Here is a 15,175-nt window from a genome sequence, read left to right on the forward strand (position 1 = left end):
AGAGGTGCATAAAATGGCACATGCAAAGATTTGGGGCCAGGCTCAATGTCGTCAATATAAAGAGAAGGGTAAACACCTTTAAAATCCCTCCTGGCCAGAGGAAAAATCCTTTCACCTGTAAAGGGTTAAGAAGCTAGGATAACCTCGCTGGCACCTGACCAAAATGACCAATGAGGAGACAAGATACTTTCAAAGCTGGAGCGGGGGAGAAACAAAGGGTCTGTGTCTGTCTGTGTGATGCTTTTGCCAGGGACAGAACAGGAATGGAGTCTTAGAATTTAGTAAATAATCTAGCTAGATATGCGTTAGATTATGATTTCTTTAAATGGCTGAGGAAATAGGCTGTGCTGAATAGAATGGATATTCCTGTCTTTGTGTCTTTTTTGTAACTTAAGGTTTTGCCTAGAGGGATTCTCTATGGTTTGAATCTAATTACCCTGTAAGGTATTTACTATCCTGATTTTACAGAGGTGATTCTTTTTACCTTTTCTCATATTAAAATTCTTCTTGTAAGAAATTGAATGCTTTTTTCATTGTTCTTAAGATTCAAGGGTTTGGGTCCGTGGTCACCTATTGAAATTGGTGAGGATTTTTATCAAGCCTTCCCCAGGCAGGGGGGTGCAAGGTTTTGGTGAGGATTTTGGGGGAAAGACGTTTCTAAACAACGCTTTCCCAGTAAACCCAGTCAAACGTTTGGTGGTGGCAGTGGAAGTCCAAGGGCAAAAGGTAAAATAGTTTGTACCTTGGGGAAGTTTTAACCTGAAGCTGGTAAAAGTAAGCTTAGGAGGTTTTCATGCAGGTCCCCACATCTGTATCCTAGAGTTCAGAGTGGGGAAGGAACCTTGACACTCAATAAGTCTGACAACGTCTAAAATGACCTCTCACTTTCACCCAGGCAGGGACAGCACATAGTGTTTCCACTGCCACTACACGCCAGTTTTTCTGCTGGGGCTGGACAAGCTGTGAACTCTGCCTCCCTTCTCCCCCTTACCCCAGCAGGAGGATGGTTAAAGCCACTTCGCATACCTGCAAAGACAACTGGCTAATTCCGCCATGGAAGACCTCTGCTGGGTCTTATGGTGACGCCAGCCAAGCATAAACCCAAGCTGGAGGTGGCCTGCTGTGCTCTTTTATAGTTGCGTTTGGAGTTCTAAGTGCTTCTCTGAAGATAATTCTGTTTTGTGTGATTGTGCCTCTGCCCTTGATTGCTCACTTAAAATGGACTCTCTTCATAAATCTAGCCCGCAAGTCAGTCTGGGGATGGATTCTAGACTTCTCTGCCTATTGATTGTAATAGCAACCCCTGTTCCATTTCCCTTCAAGTACTATCTCTCCTTCAACCACTTCTCAACACACTGTATAAAAGAAAGGGTTCAGAGTAGCAGCCGTGTTAGTCTGTATTCGCAAAAAGAAAAGGAGTACTTGTGGCACCTTAGAGACTAACAAATTTATTAGAGCATAAGCTTTCGTGAGCTACAGCTCACTTCATCGGATGCATTTGGTGGAAAAAACAGAGGAGAGATTTATATACACACACACAGAGAACATGAAACAATGGGTTTATCATACACACTGTAAGGAGAGTGATCACTTAAGATAAGCCATCACCAACATCGGGGGGGGAAAGGAGGAAAACCTTTCATGGTGACAAGCAGGTAGGCTAATTCCAGCAGTTAACAAGAATATCAGAGGAACAGTGGGGGGTGGGGTGGGAGGGAGAAATACCATGGGGAAATAGTTTTACTTTGTGTAATGACTCATCCATTCCCAGTCTCTATTCAAGCCTAAGTTAATTGTATCCAGTTTGCAAATTAATTCCAATTCAGCAGTCTCTCGTTGGAGTCTGTTTTTGAAGCTTTTTTGTGGAAGTATAGCCACTCTTAGGTCTGTGATCGAGTGACCAGAGAGATTGAAGTGTTCTCCAACTGGTTTTTGAATGTTATAATTCTTGACGTCTGATTTGTGTCCATTCATTCTTTTACGTAGAGACTGTCCAGTTTGGCCAATGTACATGGCAGAGGGGCATTGCTGGCACATGATGGCATATATCACATTGGTAGATGCGCAGGTGAACGAGCCTCTGATAGTGTGGCTGATGTGATTAGGCCCTATGATGGTATCCCCTGAATAGATATGTGGACAGAGTTGGCAACGGGCTTTGTTGCAAGGATAGGTTCCTGGGTTAGTGGTTCTGTTGTGTGGTGTGTGGTTGCTGGTGAGTATTTGCTTCAGATTGGGGGGCTGTCTGTAAGCAAGGACTGGTCTGTCTCCCAAGATCTGAGAGAGCGATGGCTCGTCCTTCAGGATAGGTTGTAGATCCTTGATGATGCGTTGGAGAGGTTTTAGTTGGGGGCTGAAGGTGATGGCTAGTGGCGTTCTGTTGTTTTCTTTGTTGGGCCTGTCCTGTAGTAGGTGACTTCTGGGTACTCTTCTGGCTCTGTCAATCTGTTTCTTCACTTCAGCAGGTGGGTATTGTAGTTGTAGGAATGCATGATAGAGATCTTGTAGGTGTTTGTCTCTGTCTGAGGGGTTGGAGCAAATGCGGTTATATCGTAGCGCTTGGCTGTAGACAATGGATCGAGTGGTATGATCTGGATGAAAGCTAGAGGCATGTAGGTAGGAATAGCGGTCAGTAGGTTTCCGATATAGGGTGGTGGTTATGTGACCATCGCTTATTAGCACCGTAGTGTCCAGGAAGTGGATCTCTTGTGTGGACTGGTCCAGGCTGAGGTTGATGGTGGGATGGAAATTGTTGAAATCATGGTGGAATTCCTCAAGAGCTTCTTTTCCATGGGTCCAGATGATGAAGATGGCTAACCTGGTGGCAGAACTTTGTGACTTTGTCCTGACCCATAACTATTTCACATTTGGTGACAATGTATACCTTCAAATCAGCGGCACTGCGATGGGTACCCGCATGGCCCCACAGTATGCCAACATTTTTATGGCTGACTTAGAACAACGCTTCCTCAGCTCTCGTCCCCTAATGCCCCTACTCTACTTGCGCTACATTGATGACATCTTCATCATCTGGACCCATGGAAAAGAAGCTCTTGAGGAATTCCATGGCCAAACTGGACAGTCTCTACGTAAAAGAATGAATGGACACAAATCAGACGTCAAGAATTATAACATTCAAAAACCAGTTGGAGAACACTTCAATCTCTCTGGTCACTCGATCACAGACCTAAGAGTGGCTATACTTCAACAAAAAAGCTTCAAAAACAGACTCCAAGGAGAGACTGCTGAATTGGAATTAATTTGCAAACTGGATACAATTAACTTAGGCTTGAATAGAGACTGGGAATGGATGAGTCATTACACAAAGTAAAACTATTTCCCCATGGTATTTCTCCCTCCCACCCCACCCCCCACTGTTCCTCTGATATTCTTGTTAACTGCTGGAATTAGCCTACCTGCTTGTCACCATGAAAGGTTTTCCTCCTTTCCACCCCCCCCCCCCCCCCCCCCCCGATGTTGGTGATGGCTTATCTTAAGTGATCACTCTCCTTACAGTGTGTATGATAAACCCATTGTTTCATGTTCTCTGTGTGTGTGTATATAAATCTCTCCTCTGTTTTTTCCACCAAATGCATCCGATGAAGTGAGCTGTAGCTCACGAAAGCTTATGCTCTAATAAATTTGTTAGTCTCTAAGGTGCCACAAGTACTCCTTTTCTTTTTGTATAAAAGAAAAGTATTCATACCAAGGCTCAATTACTGGATGTGTTACTTAAAAGAACAAAATAAACTAGCAGCAATCTCCTAGCTGCTGCAACCTCTTTATCTTAGCCAGGCAGGGGTGAGCTCTACATTATTTGTCAAGTAGATCTGAAATACAATAGAATTCCCTTAATTGCATCAAGAAAAGGAGTACTTGTGGCACCTTAGAGACTAACAAATTTATTTAAGCATAAGCTTTCATGAGCTACAGCTCACTTCACTGGATGCATGTAGTGGAAAATACAGTGGGGAGATTTTATATATACAGAGAACATGAAACAATGGGTGTTACCATACACACTGTAATGAGAATGATCAGGTAAGGTGAGCTATTACCAGCAGGAGAGCGGGGGGCAGAGGGGAAACCTTTTGTAGTGATAATCAAGGTGGGCCTTTTTCAGCAGTTGACAAGAACGTGTGAGGAAAAGTGGGGGGGAGCGGGGGTGGAGGGGGAAATAGACATGGGGAAATAGTTTTACTTTATGTGATGACACATCCACCCCCAGTCTTTATTCAAGCCTAAGTTAATTGTATCCAGTTGCAAATTAATTCCAATTCAGCAGTCTCTTGTTGGAGTCTGTTTTTGAAGTTATTTTGTTGAAGAATTGCCACTTTTAGGTCTAAAGAAAAGGAGTACTTGTGGCACCTTAGAGACTAACAAATTTATTTGAGCATAAGCTTTCATGAGCTACAGCTCACTTCATCGGATACATTTGCTGTAGCTCACGAAAGCTTATGCTCAAATAAATTTGTTAGTCTCTAAGGTGCCACAAGTACTCCTTTTCTTTTTGCAAATACAGACTAACACGGCTGCTACTCAGAAACTTTTAGGTCTGTAATCGAGTGATCAAAGAGATTGTAGTGTTCTCCGCCTGATTTTTAAATGTTATAATTCTTGATGTCTGATTTGTGTCCATTTACTCTTTTACATAGAGACTGTCCAGTTTGGCAAAGGTACATGGCAGAGGGGCATTGCTGGCACATGATGGCATATATCACATTGGTAGATGTGCAAGTGAACGAGCCTCTGATAGTGTGGCTGATGTGATTAGGCCCTATGATGGTGTCCCCTGAATAGATATGTGTACACAGTTGGCAAAAGGCTTTGTTGCAAGGATAGGTTCCTGGGTTAGTGTTTTTGTTGGGTGGTGTGTGGTTGCTGGTGAGTATTTTCTTCAGGTTGTATTGTAGAGTGTGGCTGTAGACAATGTATCGTGTGGTGTAGTCTGGATGAAAGCTGGATGCATGTAGGTAAGCATAGCAGTAAGTAGGTTTCTGGTATAGGGTGGTGTTTATGTGACCATCGCTTATTAGCACCGTAGTGTCCAGGAAGTGGATCTCTTGTGTGGACTGGTCCAGGCTGAGGTTGATGGTGCAATGGAAATCGTTGAAATCATGGTGGAATTCCTCAAGGGCTTGTTTCCCATGGGTCCAGATGATGAAGATGTCACCAGTGTAGCACAAGTAGAGTAGGGACATTAGGGGACGAGAGATGAGGAAATGTTGTTCTAAGTTAGCCATAAAAATGTTGGCATACTGTGGGGTCATGCGGGTACCCATAGCAGTGCCACTGATTTGAAGATATACATTGTCCCCAAATGTGAAATAGTTATGGGTGAGGACAAAGTCACAAAGTTCAGCCACCAGGTTTGCCATGACATTGTCAGGGATACTGTTCCTGACAGCTTGTAGTCCATCTTTGTGTGCAATGTTGGTGTAGAGGGCTTCTACATCCATAGTGGCTAGGATGGTGTTTTCAGGAAGATCACCGATGGATAGTAGTTTCCTCAGGAAGTCAGTGGTGTCTCGAAGATAGCTGGGAGTGCTGGTAGCGTAGGGCCTGAGGAGGGAGTCTACATAGCCAGACAATCCTGCTGTCAGGGTGCCAATTCCTGAGATGATGGGGTATCCAGGATTTCCAGGTTTATGGATCTTGGGTAGCAGATAGAATACCCCTGGTCAGGGTTCTAGGGATGTGTCTTTGCAGATTTATTCTTGTGCTTTTTCAGGGAGTTTCTTGAGCAAATGGTGTAGTTTCTTTTGGTAACCCTCAGTGGGATCAGAGGGTAATGGCTTATAGAAAGTGGTGTTGGAGAGCTGCCTAGCAGCCTCTTGTTCATATTCCGACCTATTCATGATGACGACAGCATCTTCTTTGTCAGCCTTTTTGACATCACTCTCACAGATCTTGGGAGACAGGCCAGTCCTTGCTTGCAGACAGCACACAACCTGAAGCAAATACTCACCAGCAATCACACACCACACAACAAAAACATTAACCCAGGAACCTATCCTTGCAACAAAGCCTGTTGCGACTGTGTCCACATATCTATTCAGGGGACACCATCATAGGGCCTAATCACATCAGCCACACTATCAGAGGCTCGTTCACCTGCACATCTACCAATGTGATATATGCCATCATGTGCCAGCAATGCCCCTCTGCCATGTACATTGGCCAAACTGGACAGTCTCTACATAAAAGAATAAATGCACACAAATCAGACGTCAAGAATTATAACATTCAAAAACCAGTCGGAGAACACTACAATCTTTGATCACTCGATTACAAACCTAAAAGTGGCAATTCTTCAACAAAAAAACTTCAGAAACAGACTCCAACGAGAAACTGCTGCATTGGAATAATTTACAACTGGATACAATTAACTTAGGCTTGAATAAAGACTGGGAGTGGATGTGTCATTACACAAAGTAAAACTATTTCCCCATGTTTCCCCCCCACCACCACTGTTCTTCACACGTTCTTGTCAACTGCTGGAAATGGCCACCTTGATTATCACTACAAAAGGTTTTCCCCCTGCCCCCCACTCTCCTGCTGGTAATAGCTCACCTTACCTGATCACTCTCATTACTGTGTGTATGGTAACACCCATTGTTTCTCTGAGTATATAAAATCTCCCCACTATATTTTCCACTACATGCATCCAATGAAGTGAGCTGTAGCTCATGAAAGTTTATGCTCAAAGAAATTTGTTAGTCTCTAAGGTGCCACAAGTACTCATTTTCTTTTTGCTGATACAGACTAACACAGCTGCTACTCTGAACCCTTAATTGCATCCTAACAGAAAATTAACACCATGATAAATGATTAATTAGCATAAAAGCCAAGGAACAAATTCAGTGCAAACTTATTCAATGACTCTAAAAGACTGGAAAAATGACTTACAGAGTCAGTTTAATTCTCATGCTTGATCTGCTATCGTTTACACGTGTAAGCTGGTTAACTAGCACACATTTCCCTCTGACTGTCCCTTTGTTTCACTTCCCCACTCTGCTTTGGGTAATAAAGTTAAATTAAATATACTTTAATATTGTGTATTAAGCTTATGTTTTATATATATATATTTATAGCATTCATAGTAATGCTTTGTCTTTTGCCACTAGGTTTGTCTAAATTTCCTGAATGGGAAATTTTCAGCTGTGCTAAAAAGTTTCTCATAATCCTTACTGTGACACTAGTTTCTAAACAAAAGACAGTGTGTAACATTCCAGGAGTGTTGTTAACTGTGCTTGGAATACAGAGCAGAAAGTAATGCAACAGGAGCTAGGTTTTTACTTGAGGAAGGCTACCCTTATAAGGCTTCATGGATATTTAATATTTCTAGCTATCTGTGTTTACATTTCACTACTCTATCTGTATTTTGCATTGTAACATTATAAAAAGGCATAGGTGCATACACTGTGGGATTACAAACGTTTCTGTATTGGATACAATTCTGTTTTTGTACTGAGCTTGCTTGACTTATTATTTTCCTGGGTTTGTTAGGAACAAAGTCCTATATTTGTGAAAGGAATATCTTCCCCTTCTTCAGCTTCTCATCCTCACTATGTCTCCCAACAAAATTTATTCCTGCGAGCCTGAAACCTGGCATAATCATTTAGTAGACTTGTTTCTGTTTCCATTAGGGTGCTAACAAAGAGAAATCTGCTGCCCATCAAGTTTTTTTGAAATATAGGACATACACAGTAGATAAACGAAAGAACTGCTTCACAGTTCAGTCAAACTACACTCATGATGCACTAATTATATTCAGAGGGCATTAAGGAATGACATTTGCAGTACCAACACTGCAAAGTATCATAATACTTTCTCTTGTTAGATAATTTCATCTTGGTATAAAACTTTCTCCTGTTTCTTCCTTCACCCTACAAAGTCTCCATGCATTCCCCCCTATGCCTAGAACTCCCCTGCTAACCTGTTCCACCATGCTGCTACTCTATCTCCCTTCAAATCTCTCCTCAAAACATACTTCTTCTGTGAACTCTATATATCTTATTTTTTTCAAACAAATGGCATGGGGAGGTGGGGGTGGGGGAAAGTTCATCTGTACCACCAATATTTCTTCAGCCACACTGTAATATATGCATATTATCATTAGCATTAGTCAAAAAATGAGGACAACCGGGTCTTTTCTATGACAACTTTTAATTTTGTTGAAATGTTTCACTTGGAGTGAAAGGGAATTAAGAAAAACAATTCTTGTTTTTTTCACCTTTTCTGTCCCTTTTCCTTTAAAAACAAAACAAAACAAAATGGGAAAAACATTTTTATTCCTCTCAATTAAAATCAAAATAAAAAGATTTCATTGTGAATCAATTCTAAATTATTATTTTTGTCTGTTTTAAATTTTATAAACAACAAATGGGAACATATGAAAAATTCTAATTGTCCTTTTTGTCTGCTTAGAGTGCAAGCTCTAAAGCACTTAGAGGAGAGGAAAGTGATCAGGAACAGTCAGCATGGATTCACCAAGGGCAAGTCATGCCTGACTAATCTAATTGCCTTCTATGACGAGATAACTGGCTCTGTGGATGAGGGGAAAGCAGTGGACGTGTTGTTCCTTGACTTTAGCAAAGTTTTTGACACGGTCTCCCACAGTATTCTTGCCAGCAAGTTAAAGAAGTATGGGCTGGATGAATGGACTATAAGGTGGATAGAAAGTTGGCTAGATTGTCAGGCTCAACAGGTAGTGATCAATGGCTCCATGTCTAGTTGGCAGCCGGTATCAAGTGGAGTGCCCCAAAGGTTGGTCCTCAGGCCAGTTTTGTTCAATATCTTCATAAATGATCTGGAGGATGGTGTGGTTTGCACCCTCAGCAAGTTTGCAGATGACACTAAACTGGGAGGAGAGGTAGATATGCTGGAGGGTAGGGATAGGATACAGAGGGCCCTAGACAAATTAGAGGATTGGGCCAAAAGAAATCTGATGAGGTTCAACAAGGACAAGTGCAGAGTCCTGCACTTAGGACGGAAGAATCCCATGCACCGCTACAGACTAGGGCCCGAATAGCTAGGCAGCAGTTCTGCAGAAAAGGACCTAGGGGTTACAGTGGATGAGAAGCTGGATATGAGTCAACAGTGTTCCCTTGTTGCCAAGAAGGCCAATGACATTTGGGCTGTATAAGTAGGGGCATTGCCAGCAGATCGAGGGACGTGATCGTTCCCCTCTATTCAACATTGGTGAGGCCTCACTGTGTCCATTTTTGGGCCCCTCACGACAAGAAGGATGTGGAAAAATTGGAAAGAGTCCAGCGGAGGGCAACAAAAATGATTAGGGGACTGGAATACATGACTTATGAGAAGAGGCTGAGGGAACTGGGATTGTTTAGTCTGCGGAAGAGAAGAAGGAGGGGGGATTTGATAGCTGTTTTCAACTACCTGAAAAGGGGTTCCAAAGAGGATGGATCTAGACTGTTCTCAGTGGTAGCAGATGACAGAACAAGGAGTAATGGTCTCAAGTTGCAGTGGGGGAGGTTTAGGTTGGATATTAGGAAAAACTTTTTCACTAGGAGGGTGGTGAAACACTGGAATGCGTTACTTAGGGAGGCGGTGGAATCTCTTTCCTTAGAAGTTTTTAAGGTCAGGCTTGACAAAGCCCTGGCTGGGATGATTTATTTGGGGATTGGTCCTGCTTTGAGCAGGGGGTTGGACTAGATGACCTCCTGAAGTCCCTTCCAACCCTGAGATTCTATGATTTTATGATTCTCGCTGGGGGTCTTTTATCTCCACGTCACTCTGTAGGAGTCCAAACACACTATTGGTGCTCAGCATATATTAATCAAAATCATCTTATTGTAATAAAACATATGTATTAGAACTAACTGGCTGAAGTTTTCAGAATTTTGAAATATTTGATATTTCATTTTTTTAAATAAAAATTTGATTTTTGTTTTGTTTTGTTTTCAACTAGTTGTATTATGGGCACTGTTAAATTATTTGTTTGATCATTTGGACTTTCCAGATCAAGTGACTTTTTTTGAAGATCTAATATTGGAAATAAATGTTAGGCACATATTTTGCCTTTTGCTTATATGCTATATCACACTAAACTGGATATTAGAGAAGGATGATAAATAAAGCTACAGTTGCCAAACTTAGATTCCTAAAGCTAGACACCTATATCCATACTTTGGTATTTAAATATGTAGCCTAATTTTAAGAACATAAGAAATGCCATATTGGGTCAGACCAAAGGTCCATCTAGTCCAGTATCCTGACTTCTGACAGTGGCCAATGCCAGGTGCTTCAAAGGCAGGGGTGCTGGAACAATTTTATAACTGCGAACCATTGAACCAAACTGTAAACTATATAATGGAAATATATAATGGAAAATATAATGGAAACTATATTAAGCAGCCTGTAGTAGGCCGGCTGCCCCACCCCCTGAGGAAGAGGGCTAGAACAGGCCAGAGAGGCTATGCAGACCAGCAGCCAATCAGCAAGGGCCTGTGGAGAGCCAATTGGGACAAAGGGAGAGGCAGCCAATCAGGGCTGGGCTGGGCCTTATATAAATGCTGCCTAGCAGAGGAGGGGGCAGTCTCTCCCTGGCTAGCAAGGGAGGAGGACTCCTGAAGTAAGGAGGTAGCACCTTAGACAGAGCAGTGCTGGGCAGGCTGTGGGGAGCAGAGGACAGCTCTGGCCCAATTACCTGCCAGGCTGTGCCCCCTGCTTAAAAGGGTCAAGAAGGTGCATGGGGCCAAAGGGGGAGTGGCCCAGGAAAGATAGGCAGATAAGAGTGGAAAGAAGGAGGGCAGAGAGAGGTTGCTGCTGGAGTATCCCTGTGTCAGGCTCCAGAGTAGCGGGGTGGGCCTGGGTCCCCACCCTTGCACTGCACCTGGCCACAGAGGAATGTGGCCGAGAAGGACTGCAACTTGCCCCTGCAATGAGGGGCTAGACTTTGGGGTAGCGGTTGGCCACCGAGGCAGATGCAAATCGAAGGACTGCTAATAACATGCCCCCCACCCGCCAGAAGGGAGTGAGACTGGAGCAGTGGGACAAAATACAATATGGTTTTACAAAAGGTAGATTGTGCCAAACCAACCTGATCTCCTTCTTTGAGAAAGTAACAGATTTTTTAGACAAAGGAAACGCAGTGGATCTAATTTACCTAGATTTCAGTAAGGCGTTTGATACATGCCACATGAGGAATTATTAGTTAAATTGGAAAAGATGGAGATTAATATGAAAATTGAAAGGTGGATAAGGAATTGGTTAAAAGGGAGACTACAATGGGTCATACTAAAAGGCAAACTGTCAGGCTGGAGGGACGTTACCAGTGAAGTTCCTCAGGGATCGGTTTTGGGACGAATCTTATTTAATCTTTTTATTACTGACCTCGGCACAAAAAGTGGGAGTGTGCTAATAAAGTTTGCAGATGATACAAAGCTGGGAGGTATTGCCAATTTAGAGAAGGATCGGTATATCATACAGGAGGATCTGGATGACCTTATAAACTGGAGTAATAGTAATAGGATGAAATTCAATAGTGAGAAGTGCAAGGTTATGCATTTAGGGATTAATAACAAGAATTTTAGTTATAAGCTGGGGATGCATCAATTAGAAGTAACAGAAGAGGAGAAGGACCTTGGAGTATTGGTTGATCATAGGATGACTATGAGCTGCCAATGTGATATGGCCGTTAAAAAAGCCAATGCAGTCTTGGGATGCATCAGGCGAGTATTTCCAGTAGAGATAAGGAGGTGTTAGTACAATTAGACAAGGCACTAGTGAGAACTCACCTAGAATACTGTGTGCAGTTCTGGTATCCCGTGTTTAAGAAGGATGAATTCAAACTGGAACAGGTACAGAGAAAAGCTATTAGGATGATCTGAGGAACGGAAAACCTATCTTATGAAAGGAGACTCAAGGAGCTTGGCTTGTTTAGCCTAACCAAAAGAAGGTTGTGGGGAGATATTATTGCTCTCTATAAATATATCAGAGGGATAAATACCGGAGAAGGAGAGGAATTATTTAAGCTCAGTAACAATGTGGACAGAAGAACAAATGGATATAAACTGACCATCGGGAAGTTTAGACTTGAAATTAGACAAAGGTTTCTAACCATCAGAGGAGTGAAGTTCTGAAATAGCCTTCAAAGGGAAACAGTGGGGGCAAAAGACCTATTTGGCTTCAATATTAAACTCGATAAGTTTTTGGAGGATATGGTATGATGGGATAACATGATTTTGGCAATTAATTGATCTTTAAATATTCATGGTAAATAGGCCCAATGGCCTGTGATCGGATGTTAGATGGGGTGGGATCTGAGTTACAACAGAGAATTCTTTCCTGGCTATCTGGCTGGTAAATATTGCCCATATGTTCAGGGTTCAGCTGATCGCCATATTTGGGGTTGGCAAATGTCCTGTGTTTTGGGCTGCCTCTTCTCATCTCCCCATCGCTCAGCCTCTCTTAAGTGGAATGGAAACCTAAAAATATTCCGGTTTGAGATGAACTTTGAAGCCTATGATGTTTGAACAGGTTCAAAATAGGTAACATGAGTTTCTTCACCCATTCTGTTTCTTGGCTCAGTCATATCCAAGGCCAATTTTTTCAAAAGTGATTGGCAATTTTGTTTGTTTTATGGAGTGCTAAGCTATCTCAGTCTTTGGATCCCCATTTTAAAATGCCCTAAAAGGGCCTGATTTTCAGAATAAGGGTACTCAGCACATTCTGAAATTGGGCCTCATTAAAATGTCTCATGTTGGGCACCCAACTGTTGAGGCATCCAAAATCAGTAGGCGCTTTTGGAGACCTGGGCCCTAGTTTCTTGTGATATGAGATCATTTCCCCCTTAACACTTTTAAGCAGCTATTCCTGCTGTGAGAGAAGATGAGCATTTTACTGTGGTTTTCGATGGGCATTGCTTCAGGTTGACAGCATTCTGACTTGCATATCTTTCCATATGTTAACTATTTTAGAAGTATTTTTATATAGTGTATTGGTGAGGCATACAATGCCCACGTGTTGTGCCAATATTCAGAAAGGGCAAGATCTGGCTAACTTTAGGCCAATTAGCTTGACATAATATTGGAAAAGCTGATATGGGATTAAATTAATAAAAAATTATTAAGACTGGGAATATAATTAATGCAAGTCAAAATGATTTTTTTGAAAAACAAACCTAACTCTTTTTAACAACTTTGGTTGATTAAAGTTAACCAGGTAGATAGAATAGACTTTTGTAAGGCATTTGACTTAATACTGCAAGACATTCTGGTTACAAATATTAGCACTATCAGCAGTATCAATGAAGCCCATATTAAATGGATTAAGAACTAGCTACCTGACAGATCTCAAGTTGTCAGAAATGGATAATCATCATCAAATAGGTTATGCTGCTGATGGGGTTCTTCAGGATTGGTGCTAAGCCCAATGCTAGTCAACATTTTCATCAATGAGCTGGAAATAAATATAAAATAACTGCAGATAAAATTTGGGGATAAAATAAAGGTTGGTGGAATGGGAACTACTGAGGACGGGACAGTCCTACAGAGTGATCTGGATCACTTGGTAAGCTGGGCCCATTCAAATACAGTGCATTTTAATACAGCCAAATACAAAGTTATACAATTAGGAACAAAGAATGCAAACCATAGGGAATAGGGGAACTGTATCCTGGAAAGCAGTGACTCTGAAAAGGATTTAGGGGTCATAGTGCTTGATAAACTCAACATAACTTAGTACTGCATAACATTCTGTAGGATTGTAGTTATCCAACAAAAAGTGGAAACATGGTCAAATTGATGAGGAGGAGTACAAAAGAACAGTACCATTAAGTATGGACAAAATCTGAAAGGCTAACGCACAACATGGGTTATACCCATCAAGGGACATAAAAGGCAATAAGAAGAGGTTCTCTGAATACATTAATAGCTAGAGAAAGATGAAAGAAAGTGTGCGATCTCTACTTAGTGTGGAAGGAGAGCTAGTAACTGATGAGATCAAGAAAGCTGAGGTGCTTCGCGCCTATTTTGCTTTGTCTTCACTACTGTCTTCACTAAAAAGGTTAATGATGACTAGTACTCAACACAAATAATATTGACAACAGAGAGAATTAATGCAAGCCAAAATAGGGAAAGAACAAGTTAAATAATGTTTACATAAGTTAGATCTATTCAAGTCAGCAGGGCCTGATGAAATTCATCCTAGAGTAGTTAAGGAACTAGCTGAAGCAATTTTGGAACTGTTTGCAAATATCTTTGAGAGCTTCTGGAGCATGGGAGAGGTCACAGAAGATTGGATGAGAGCAAACATAGTACCTGTCTTTTAAAAGGAGAACAAGGAGGACCCGGGGAATTACAGACTAGTCAGCTTGACTTCAATACTTTGAAAGATACTGGAGCAAATTATTAAACTATCAGTTTGTAAGCACCTGGAGGATAATAGAGTTATAAGGAATGGTCAGCATGGATTTGTCAAGAACAAGTCATGTCAAGCCAGCTTCATTTCCTTCTTTGGTATCGTTATTGACGTGGGGGGGGGAAAGCAGTAGACATGATATACCTTTATTTTAGTAAGGCTTTTGACACAGTTCCACATGACATTCTCATAAGCAAGCTGGAGAAATGTAGTCTAGATGAAATTTCTATAAAGTGGGTGCACAGGTGGCTGAAATATCATACTCAAAGAGTAGTTATCAGTGGTTTGCTGTCAAACTGGGATGGCATATCTAGTGGGGTCCCACAGGGGTCAGTCATGGGTCCATTACTATTCAATATTTTCAGTTAATTACTTGGATAAGGGAGTAGAGAGTATGCTTATAAAATTTGCAGATTACACCAAGCTGGGAGGGGTTGCAAGCACTTTGGAGGACAGGTTTAAAATTCAAAATGACCTTGACAAATTAGAGAAGTGGTCTGAATTCAACAAGATGAAATTCAATAAAGAGGAGTGCAAAGTACTTCACTTAGGAGGGACAATCAAATGCACAACTACAAAATGGAGAATAACTGTCAAGATGGTAGTACTGCTGAAAAGGATCTGCGGGTTATAGTGAATCACAAAACTGAATATGAGTCATCAATGTGCTGCAATGGCAAAAAAAAGGCTAATATCATTCTGGGGTGTATTAACAGGAGTGTTGTATGTAAAACACAGGAGGTAACTGTCCTGCTCTACTCGACCCTGGTGAGGCCCAGATGGAGTACTG

Source organism: Dermochelys coriacea, chromosome 1 (genome assembly GCF_009764565.3).
Source record: "Dermochelys coriacea isolate rDerCor1 chromosome 1, rDerCor1.pri.v4, whole genome shotgun sequence".
Lineage (NCBI taxonomy): Eukaryota > Metazoa > Chordata > Testudines > Dermochelyidae > Dermochelys > Dermochelys coriacea.